The sequence below is a fragment of the Mirounga angustirostris genome, unplaced genomic scaffold (assembly GCF_029215605.1).
Source record: "Mirounga angustirostris isolate CCGP_5_RB_7025 unplaced genomic scaffold, mMirAng1.0.hap1 SCAF_2, whole genome shotgun sequence".
NCBI lineage: Eukaryota > Metazoa > Chordata > Mammalia > Carnivora > Phocidae > Mirounga > Mirounga angustirostris.
The window spans coordinates 202,698,463-202,710,674 of NW_026991710.1; positions in this window are offsets into that span (position 1 = coordinate 202,698,463).

Here is a 12,212-nt window from a genome sequence, read left to right on the forward strand (position 1 = left end):
GGAGAAACCTCCCTAGCTTGACAATAGCCAGGCCTCCAGGATCCTGCGAGTGCTCTCTGGCAGATCAAAGGCCTTTTGGAAACCTCCCCGGTCTTTTCCTCCCCCAGCTCCATAACCAGTCGCTCCTCACAAGGCCTGGGGGGGCAGCAGCTCCTCCTGCCCACGGGTCCTGCCCTGTGCTTTCGTGAAACTGATGTGGTTTTGGACTGTTGGGGTCCCAAGCCCACAACCGCCAAGAAAATTCTTGAGACGTCTTTGGTGCAAAGAGGTGGTTTTATTAAAGGACGGGGACAGGACCCCGTGGGCAGAGGGAGCTGCTGCCCCCCCAGGGGTTTGTGAGGAGTGATTGATTACTTAGGAGTTGGGGAGGTAAGGACAGAGGGAGGTTGTCCGAAAGGACTTTGATATGCTAAAGAGGACCTACGAGATCCTGGAGGCCTGGCTATTGTCAAACTGAGGTTGTTTTTCCCTCTAGCAGGACTAACATGTAGACAGTGGGGAGCTTCCTTGGAAGAACGTTACACTCTGCCTATTTCTAAGTATTTGTCAATGGGCTGCGGGTTATAAGGACATTTAAATTTTATTTACAGTCCCTTCTGCCTCTGTTTCCCACATCACTCTGGAGGGGAGGATGATGTTAGGGCTCAGGAAATCGAGCTGTGGGTCTCTGGAAGTTAGGCTCTTGATAAGAACGCCCTCTTATAAATCAGTAAGACATTGGTAAACTGATGGAGACTCCAGTCCTGCAGGACTGTGATCTCTGTGCATTAACTGTTTGGGGTTTTTTTATCCTTCTCTTAGCTTTAAGGCAGGCAGGATCACCTGAGGAATGTCACACATCCCACCTGTGGGGTGTCAGCTTCTGCTTTGTCCTCAGTTTGTCTTCTTTATCAAAACCACCTTTTTGGCACTGAAAACATCTCAAGAATTCCTTCTTGACCCTTCGCTCCCAGACCCCACATCAAATCACATCAATTACAGTAATGCAGGACATGAAACTCCACCATAGTCCGAAACTGTCTTAACGATTTACAAGAAAAACACAGTAATAGCCAGACCTCCAAGAACCTATAGACTCAATTTCCTGGAGCCCTAACATCACCTTCACCTCCATAGGATAGAAAACCCTATATAATCGGTCACTCCTCCAAAGCCCAAGGCAGTTCTGCCCACGGGTCCTGTCCCCGTGCTTTAATAAAACTACCTTTCTGCACCATAAAACATCTCAAGAATTCTTTCTTGACTGTTGAGCTCGACGATCCCACATCAAACCTCTTTATTAATATGTGCTAATTTACACTTAGAAAAAATAATGGAGTTTGGGTGATAAAATGGAATTGCAGATCATAATTTGGACTACAGACGCGAAGCAGTGATGAGTAACATGATTAACATGCATTATTTGATGCTCTAAAGCACTAGTTTTCATAGACAATGTGACATGACACAAAATTTTAGACTCTTCAAAAATTCTCTCTGACAAATGATTGTGAGAACGGTGTTGAATTACACTGGATCGGATATATGATGTATAAGTGTAAGGCAACACCTAACATCAGGTAGGTAATGCTCAGTAAGTCCCAGCTGCTTTGAACATATTAAGAAAGTAGCTTCTTTTCCTTGAGAAAATGAAAAAGTCAGTATTCCTGGAGTAATCATAAAAATATTAGCTCCTGGGTCCTGGGGGTCGAGTCCCGCATGGGACTCTCTGCTCGGCGGGGAGTCTGCTTCTCCCTCTGACCCTCCCTCTTCTCATGCTCTCTCTGTCTCATTCTCTCTCAAGTAAATAAATAAAATTTTTAAAAATATATTAGCTCCTGGAAGTTCAGTATTTATGTGCAATCTATTAAGTATATGCTAATGTGCAGGACAATCTGTGCCGGTAACACGTATGAACCATGTTCAGATCCTACAGGTGGGTCACGATGCATTTCCTTCTTGATGTACTTTTTTCTAGCTAAATGTCTCTTTTAATTTTATAAATGTTTTCTCACGGTGAAAAATACTTTGGCATTAAATTGTAATAAAGATCACAGTTGGGTGCCTGGCTGGCTCCCTCAGTAAAGCATGCAACTTTTTTTTTTTTTAATTTTGTTTTTTAAGTCATCTCTACACCCAGCCTGGGGCTTGAACTCACACTCTACCGACTGAGCCAGCCAGGTGCCCCAAGCATGCAACTCTTTTATCTTGGGGTGTGTGTTTGAGCCCCACGTGGTGTGTAGAGAGTACTTAAAATAAAATTTAAAAAATATAAAGATCTGGGGTGCCTGGGTGGCTCAGTCCATTAAATGTCTGCCTTCGGCTCAGGTCACAATCCCAGGGTCCTGGGATCCAGTGTGATGTGGGGCTCCCTGCTCGGTGGGAAGCCTACTTCTCCCTCTCCCTCTGCTCCTGCCCCCTGGTTGGGCTCGCTCTCTCCCTCTCAAATAAATAAATAATCTTAAAAAAATAAATAATAAAGATCACATTCAAGATTCCTGATGTTTTTACAAGAATGTTCTACCTTAGTCAATGTAAAATGTATGTATATTTAATTCACTTATACTAACCCTGAGATTCAGAAAATAATCAACCCTAATAAATTGCATAAACATTCAAATTCTCATTTATTAAAACACAACATATTATTTCCACTTTATTGTTAGTTCTAATCGACTCAGAGCAACTTGGATGTTTATGCTCAACCCTTCCAGTTCCTGCTGTCCTCTCCAGCAGCTGAAAGAGAAAATGGACATAACTTTGCAAATAATGTCCGTATTCAAATACATAAGTGCTTCTTGAACTAGCTCCTATACCTGTCTTTTGTTCATTCAACCAAGCAGAAAACACTCACTGAAAATATCTTTTGTACTAGTTGCTGCATTTGTTCCTGGGAATGTGGAATAAGACATTTATAAAACAAAAACAGAAATGCAAAAAACACATATGCCCTCCTTTCAAAGACTTCAAAGATTAGTGTCCCCACTAATTATGGTACCTATCATAATTCCTACAATAAACATATATCTGCAGTTCTATGGGAAAATACAAGAGGCAGTGGGCAACTTTATAACAATAACTGATTGAGGGGCGCGTGGGTGGATCAGTCGGTTAAGCTAAGTGTCTGCCTTCTGCTCAGGTTATGATGCCAGGACCCTGAGACCAAGCCCTTGTCGGGCTCCCTGCTCAGCGGGGACCCTGCTTCTCCCTCTGCCTGCTACCACCCCCCCCTTCGTGCTCTCCCTCTCCCCTCTCTCAAATAAATAAATAAAATTTTAAAAAAGAAAGAAAATAACTGATTGATAACCCAGGTTATTAATGCCTAGGAAGATGATATGCAATCATGTGCTCTGCACTAAATTGGGACGGTATTGCTGTTATTAAAAGATGATCTTTTGGGGGTGCCTGGGTGGCTCAGATGGTTAAGCGTCTGCCTTCAGCTCAGGTCCTGATCCTGGGATCGAGCCCCGCGTCGGGATCCCTGCTCGGCAGGAAGTCTGCTTCTCCCTCTCCCACTCCCCCTGCTTGTGTTCCTGCTCTCGCTGTCTCTCTCTCTGTCAAATAAATAAATGGAGTCTTTAAAAACAAAACAAAACAAAACAAAAGATCTCTTTTCCTTTTCTTAAAAATTGGAGTATAGAGGCACCTGGATGGCTCAGCCATTAAGCGTCTGCCTTCAGCTCAGGTCATGGTCCCAGGGTCCTGGAATCGAGCCCTGCTTCGGGCTCCCTGCTCAGTGGGAAGCCTGCTTCTCCCCCTCTCTCTGCTCCCCCTGCTTGTGCTCTCTCCCTCTCTCTCTCTCTTTTTCTGTGTCAAATAAATAAAATCTTTTTTCAAAAGGGGGGTGAGAATTTGATATGTGCATTATATCTCATTTTAACAAAATAAGAGAAAAGCCAAGTATTTTATCAATGCTGCCCTGCAGAAGGCTCCTCAAACGACCTACGTACACACTGAGGCGCTAGGTCTGCTGCCGTGCTACCCAGCTGGTAGGAGGGCTCCTGAAATACTGGAAGTCCCCGTCCAGAGGCACGCCACCCCCAGTGCTGGGGGGAAGACCCAGGAAGGATGCCTTTGGCTTGCCCATGACTCCAGAAAAATTTACCTGTTCCCTTGAGGGCCCAGCACCCTCTTCTGTTGAACTGGAATACCCAGAGACTACCCTTAGCCAAAAAGAGTCACCAAACATGTATCCAAGCCAACTGGGGGGCTCAGAAAGGGCTGGAGAAAACTTTAGTGCCTGCCCGAGTGTCTTTAAAACTTTCTGGTTGTGCTCAGAGCCCAGGAGTCATCACTGCCAAAAGCTGAGGCACAAAACTGAGGGGACCCTGAGCCAGTCTGAGCTTTTGGAAGATCTGAGGCCGCTTGTTGTCCCAGGAAAAGCTGCTGCTGCACCGGAAGACACAAAGTGGCAGCGTGCCGGCCCGGCCACCTCCTAATTTTCTAAGTCCTCCGGGAGATCCAGGAAAAGTGTCTGCTGGTCCTTGTCGCCCCACCCCCTGCTGCATCAGGAGCTGGGGGGTATCTCCTTCCAGCACTCCTGGGCCTTGAGCTCAATACGCAAAGAGAGATGTCTGGGCCCCAGGAGTCTGAGTGGAATAGATGGCGGAAGGGAAGGAAAAATAAGACGAAACAGGGAGGGAGAGAAACCGTAAGAGACTCTTAACTCTAGGAAACTGAGGGCTGCTGGAGGGAGGGGGTGGGGGATGGGGTAACTGGGGGATGGGCATTAAGGAGGGCATGTGATGTGATGAGCACTGGGGGTTAATATGCAACTGATGAATCACTGAACTCTACCTCAGAAACTAATAATACACTCTATGTTAATTAAACTGAATTTAAATTAAAAAAAAAAAAAAAAAGAAGGGCAGCCAGATGCTGACTCCAGACTTAACCTACGCCCTAAGTGCAGCTTCTGGTACCGTCTGTGGATCTGGCTCCTGCCTTTCTTGCCAGGTGCCACGCCCCTGCATTCAGCTGGCCAAGCCCCTGAAACCTGTTGGTTGTCACCTGATGGGCAGTCTGGGACCAGGGTTGGAGCCTCTACCCATCCTTTAGACCTCTCCTCTAGGGTTTGTGTACTTCCGAGCTCACGCATGCCCTCCTCCTGTTTGGTTTCTCTTCCAACCAGCTGGTCATTTTTGCCTATGGGACAGTTTTCTTGTGTCAACCTAGGAGCCTGAATCGAAAATACCCCATGAGCCCAGACATTAGTAACTTGTCTGGTTCTTCGAGAAGTCTGTTCACTGACTCTCCCATCTCCTTAGGTTTATTATTATAATCAGTAGGAGTATTAGTAGTGTGGAAACTGAGTAAAGGCAAAATCTTTGCCCTAAGATACATTTCTTTCAATAATCAGGAAGGAGCTTTGAATGCTTATTCAGAGTTGGCTATTTGCTGAATTCACAATTTCAATAAGCCAGGTCATATGATTTCCCCAGTGAATCAAATACAAAAATCATCAAGCCAGAGGGGCGCCTGGGTGGCTCAGTGGGTTAAGCCTCTGACTCTTGATTTGGGCTCAGGTCATGATCTCAGGGTTGTGAGTTTAAGCGGGGTGGTAGGCGGTGTCAGGCTCCTTAAGATTCTGCCCTTCTCCCTCTTCCCCCCACCCCCACCCCCCCACTGGCAAGCACCGAGAGCATGCATACTCTCTCGGAAAAAAAAAAAAATCTAATACATGCACCTTGTACAACAAACCTGGGCGGAAGCAACAGTCACTCAAATGCTGTACAACTGATGTAAATTAAAGAAGTCTTAGTTGTGAGGGGACACGGGAATTCTTAACCCAATGAAAATCAAATACAGAATACTGCTTGGCTCAACTTTCTAAAACTGCGGAGGTTTTCCTTCTGAATTCAGCTCTGTTCTGAACACAGGACACATGATGTCAAAATGAACACATCAATAAAAGACTTGAAAAACGTGTTGAGTGGGTTGGGGTAGAAGTTGGGTGGAGACGATCTGAAATACTGTTGTTAAGGATGAAAAAGTTGGCTCTGGAAACAATGATGCAAGTCAGGGTCCTAACTGCAGACCGTGTGCTGAATCTTGCCTTCGCATGTTTTTAAGCCTGCGAGTTAAACGGTGTCTTAACATTTTTCAATTTTGAAAAATATCAAAAGAAGCCCCCCCTTCTTTTTTTTAAGATTTTCATTTATTTATTTGAGAGACAGAAACAGAGACACAAGAGAGCACAAGCAGGGGGAGGGGCAGGGCAGAGGGAGAAGCAGGCTCTCTGCAGAGCAGGGAGCCCGACCGATGCGGGGCTCGATCCCAGAACCCTGGGATCATGACCTGAACTGAAGGAAGACACTTAACGACTGAGCCACCCAGGCGCCCCAAAGCCCATTTTTGATGTATAAAAATTATATCTGAAATTCAGATGTTCTTGTGCACTGGAATTTAACCACACTCATTTGTTTGTGTATGGTTGAGGACTGTTTTTGTACAATTATGGAAAAAATGAGTATATGTCACAGAGACTCAAGACTTGCAAAGCACAAAATATTTACTATCTGACCACTTACAGAAAAAAATAGACTGTAGAAGAGATCTGAAAGTAAGCTCCAAAAAGGGGGAACTTTGTGTTTTTCACGGTGATGTATTGTAACTGTACAAAGACACCATATTTATGTGGAATTAGTGGATGATTTCCGTGCAGTTTTGGGGATGACCGTTAGTTGGACTTAGGTTTCAGGCTTCTGGTATCCCAATAGGATATTTGGTGTGATTTGATCTATGGGTCTCAGTAACTTACTAACTAAAAGCAGGTGTCGGGGACAGAAAATACAGATTTCTTCAGGACAAACTGATCCAGGTGAGTGGAGCATACATGACGGTGGTTAAGTGATGGAGAAGGAAGACGTGAAGCCCTTGCTGATGGACAAAGAGCAGCCAGCCCGTGTCCCCCTGCTGGCTTGGGATCACTGAGGTCAGTGCCCTCCGGTGGCTTTGGGTAGGCGTTTGCCAACAGCTATCTGGACCTCTGGGCCTGGGATAAGCAGACTGGGTGGCATGGTGGAGAGGGATGACATAGGGCTGTGGGGTTAATGTTCATGGCAGACAGGACTGCTGCACTGCAGGAACGTGGGCATGGGGTCAGGAGTCCTGTTCGCTTGCCAGGGGGCTGCGCTCCAGAAAGCAGCTGTGTGTGGGGAGCAGAGGGGTCCTACCACAGTCTCACCCAGTGTCCACCCAGGAACCCTCCACGGCATACTTGCTGTACCTCTGTGGTTTGCTTCTCCTCTCTGCTCCTTGTTCTTCACTTTCATGGGCCACGTTTCTTTCTTTCTTTAAGATTTCATTTATTTATTTGAGAGAGAGAATGAGAGAGCGTGCACAAGTGGGGGAGGGGCAGAGGGAGCAGGGAGCCCGACGCGGGAGTCGATCCTGGGACTCCGGGATCAAGACCCGGGAGCAAGGCAGACACTTCGCCGACCGAGCCACCCAGGCGCCCAGCATGCGCCGCGTTTCAAGGCCCCAGGGACTCTGCCGTTCAGGACCCAGACACCGCAACAAAGCCAGTCTGGCAGTAAAGTGAGTCACGTACACTGTTTGTTCTCCAATGTGTATAAAAGTCATGCTTCTATGATACTGTAAAAACCCAACGTAACTGCCTTTCATTAAAAAGACTTCGTTTCGAAAAAACGCTGAGCTTTCAGCGAGTCCTACCCTCTTTGCTGGTGGAAGGTCTCGGGTCAGGGCTGATGGCTGCTGCCTGGGAGGGCGGCTGCTAGACCAGTTTCTTGAAATAAGACAGCAGGGGCGCCTGGGCGGCTCAGGCAGTGGGGCATCCAGCTGGGCTTCGGCTCAGGTCGCGATCTCAGGGTCATGGGATGGAGCTGCGCCGGGAATCTGCTCAGCGGGGAGCCTGCTTCTCTCCCGGTCCCTCCCCCCGCTAGCTCTCTCTCTCTCGCTCTCTCTCGCTCTCTTTAAGGTAAATCAGTCAGGGGCGCCTGGGTGGCTCAGGCGTTGGGCGTCTGCCTGCGGCTCAGGCCATGAGCCCAGGGTCCCGGGATCGAGCCCCGCATCGGGCTCCCTGCTCGGCGGGAAGCCTGCTTCTCCCTCTCCCACTCCCCCTGCTTGTGTTCCCTCTCTTGCTGTCTCTCTCTGTCAAATAAATAAATCTTAAAAAAAAAAAAAGATAAATCAATCAATCTTTAAAAAAAATATTTCTAAGTGCTTAATTTGTAGCTTTATTTTTTAGCATTACAGACTTGGCAACATTTAGAGGCCTGATGGAGATTAATTCACAGAATCTGTGCTCCACTGCTTAGCAAGCCAGTAGATATTCAGTAGTTAAGTGTTTTAGTTTTGCCACATTCACTCACATATCAGACTGTGAAACGTATTCGTTTGTATAACTCACTCCTTTTTGAAACTCCTTATTTTAACTGCAAAAGAGGACACAGAAGAATCATGGCAATAAGATGATTTCAAAAGAAGTACATCCTGACAATTGAACAGCCCAGACCGTAATTTCCCCCTTGTGGAGGCTGCCAGGGCAGCAGCTTGGCTTCTGGTATAAATGTAGGACTCCTAGCAACTGGGATGACAAGGTAAAAAAAAAAAAAAAGAATGCAGTTTCCTTTCTACTGGTAACTTTAAAAAAAAGATCTGTATTTCTGCTACAGAAAACAACCCAACTAGAGTGTATAAAACTCAACGATACATTTTTGTCCAATCGGCTTACTTATAACTATGATCCTTAATATAGTATTTCAACTACTATATTTCTGTTATTTTTATTATTAACATATAATGTATTATTTGTTTCAGGGGTACGGGTCTGTGATCCATCAGTCTTACACAATTCACAGCGCTCACCACATCACATACCCTCCCCAAAGTCCATCACCCAGCCACCCCATCCCCCTCCCCTCCAGCAACCCTCTGTTTCTGAAATTGAGTCTCTTATGGTTTGTCTCCCTCTCTGGTTTCCTCTTGTTTCATAAATAAATCAATCAATCTTTAAAATAAGACAATAAAGTTTGCCACATCAATTGACTCTTCCTTTTCACGGTTTTCTCTGATGCTGTTTGAGAACACTTTACCCACAGTAGAATTTCTTTCAAAATCAGAGTCAGTCCTCTCAAACCCTGGGGCCGATTTATCTACCAAGTTTATGTAATGATCTAAATCCTTTGTCATCATTTCAACAGTCTTCACAGCATCTTCACCAGGAATGGATTCCATCTCAGGAAGCCACTTTCTTTGCTCATGCTCATCATGAGAAGCAACTCCTCATCTGTTCAAGTTTTTTTTTTTTTTTTTTAGATTTTATTTTTTTTTATTTATTTGAGAGAGAGAGAATGAGAGACAGAGAGCATGAGAGGGAGGAGGGTCAGAGGGAGAAGCAGACTCCCTGCCGAGCAGGGAGCCCGATGCGGGACTCGATCCCGGGACTCCAGGATCATGACCCGAGCTGAAGGCAGTCGCTTAACCAACTGAGCCACCCAGGCGCCCCTCATCTGTTCAAGTTTGATCCTGAAAATGCAGCAATTAGGGCATCTGGGTGGCTCTGTCGGTTGAGTGTCTGGCTTAGGCTCAGGACATGGTCTCGGGGTCCTGGGATCAAGTCCCGTGTCAGGGTCCCTGCTCAGGGGGAGACTGCTTCTCTCCCTCTCACAACTCTCTCCCTCTCTCTCAAATAAATAAATTTAAAACAAACAAACAAACCAAATCAATAATTCAGTCCCATCTTCAGGTTCCACTTCCAAAGAAACAATCTGAAATATTGCAGGAATTTCCAAATGTGACCCAGAGATACAGAGTTAGTAAATGCTGTTGGAAAAATGGTGTCAACAGACTTACTCTCTTGCAGGGCTGCCACACACCTCAATTTGTGAGAAACAGGACCTGCGACACACAAGAAAACAAAGCAAGTCTGTGCAGAACTGGGACTCTGACTCATACCATTCCACAAATCCTGATTTGGACCCTTTGCCATTCACTCCAGGAGGCCCTGTCTTCTATTCTCCCAGTTTCTGAGGATTCTTCTGATGGTTTTTATTATTGTCATCATCATAAAGAGCATCGTCATTATAATTATTGATGTTCATCAGCATTATTATAATTATTGCTGCAATGATTAATCACTGCTGTTGTTATAAAACATAAATAATGTTTCTCCATGCAATCAGGGTAGGATTTACTGGATAGGATGACTAGATATTCCCAACATATGCAAACATACAGGCGCTCCCTCACTCGATGGCATTTCCCCTGATAAGTGCCTGGAAATTTTCAAGTTCCTTTCCAGATGCCCAGAATCACTATTTCTATAGGGGAGACTTAAGGAGGGGATCTTGTCCTGCCTGAGCCCCTGGAAAATATTCTAAGGTACCTGGAGTCCAGTAAGGGCTCATGGCTGCTTAAAGGTACTGGGAGGGCATCCTTAGACCACCAGAGTCGCTTCAAATTTCCTAAGACCCCCAGGGCTCAAACACCACTGGGCGAGTTGACAAGTCTTGAGAGAAGTCCCCACCTACTGGCGCCTGTGCAGAATTTTCTTTCTTTTTTAAATTAAATTAAATTAAATTAAATTAAATTAAATTAAATTAAATTTATTTATTTGTCAGAGAGAGAGAGGAAGGGAGCACAATCAGGGGGATTGGCAAAGGAAGAGGGAGAAGCAGGCTCCTTGCTGAGCGGGGAGCCCAATGCGGGACTCGATCCCAGGACTCTGGGATCGTGACCCGAGCCAAAGGCAGACGCTTAACCAACTGAGCCATCCAGGCATCCCCAGAATTTTCTAAGAATATCCCAGAACCTGGGAGCCAGTGAGCCCACCCCAAGGCATCCCCTAGTGGCTGGGGAACACTGAGGAGGATGCCCAGGGACTGATCTCATGGTCCATCAACAGCCCCAGACAAAGAGCCCACATCCAGGAGTCCAGACATGAGTGTAGCTAGCAGAAAGTGCAGCAAGGCAGTCAGTACTGAGACAGGGCTGTGGCCTAATGTTTGCTGTAGGCAGGGCTTTGGACGGAGGCAAAAATGGATCTTAACTAAGTCCAGCTTCCCTGGAAAACATACACACAAACACATTTATAGGAATCAAAAGAAGAGCTGCCTCTGAATGACAATTTGTTTTCCAGATCAATTTTCATGTCCTGTCATATTTTGCTAATTTCTATTTTCAGCATTTTGGAACCATAAGCACATGTAAGTAATAATCTAATATTGCTCCTAGGACATGAATTGGATTACATAAGAAATACATATGACCATCTATTCTAGATGTCCTTCTTGATATAAACAAAACTTATATTAAACATATAATGTGTCATTTGGAAACCATATCTCAAGAAAACAAAATCCATGCAAGTAGTTTTTTACATTAAAATTTTTTTAAAGATTTTATTTATTTATTTGACAGAGAGAGAACACAAGCAGGGAGAGAGGCAGGCAGAGGGAGAAACAGGCTCCCCGCTGAGCAGGGAGCCCCATGCAGGACTCGATCCCAGGACCCTGGGATCATGACCTGATCCAAAGGCAGATGCTTCACCGACTGAGCCACCTGGGCGCCCCTCACTTGACCTAGCTGACAAAAATCATAAGCCCTATGACAGTGAGTTCCTAGTGCCCCTAAATACACATTTCTAATGCATGATGGGAAATAAGATATGAATAGACTTTCCATGACTCATCACACATTATGAACCTGAAAACTTTGTCCTGTTGGTCTTTCATATCTCAACCATATTGCACACTTCATAGATATCATTTCTTGAAAAGAAGCCTTATCAATTTCATATTTTTAGAATTTTTTTTTTTTAAGATTTTATTTATTTGAGAGAGAGAGAATGAGAGAGAGCACATGAGAGGGGGGAGGGTCAGAGACAGAAGCAGGCTCCCTGCCGAGCAGGGAGCCCGATGCGGGACTCGATCCAGGGACTCCAGGATCATGACCTGAGCCAAAGGCAGTCGCTTAACCAACTGAGCCACCCAGGCGCCCCAATTTCATATTTTTATTTCCATTCTAAAAATACCAAAACAAGCTCATTGAAGTACCATATGAAAAAACATTTGAAGAGGAAAAATGGATATTGTATTGTATGTATTGTAGTAAAACTTGAATACCAAAATATGATATTCACCCACTCCCTTTCACTCTTATTGTGTCATTCCAAGTCCGTTAGATCATCTGCATCCTCTATTTTAGCTTCCTTTTCTAGTAGAGCCAGGGCATTTTGGCCCACTGGAGCCACCAAAAAAAAAAAAAAAGTT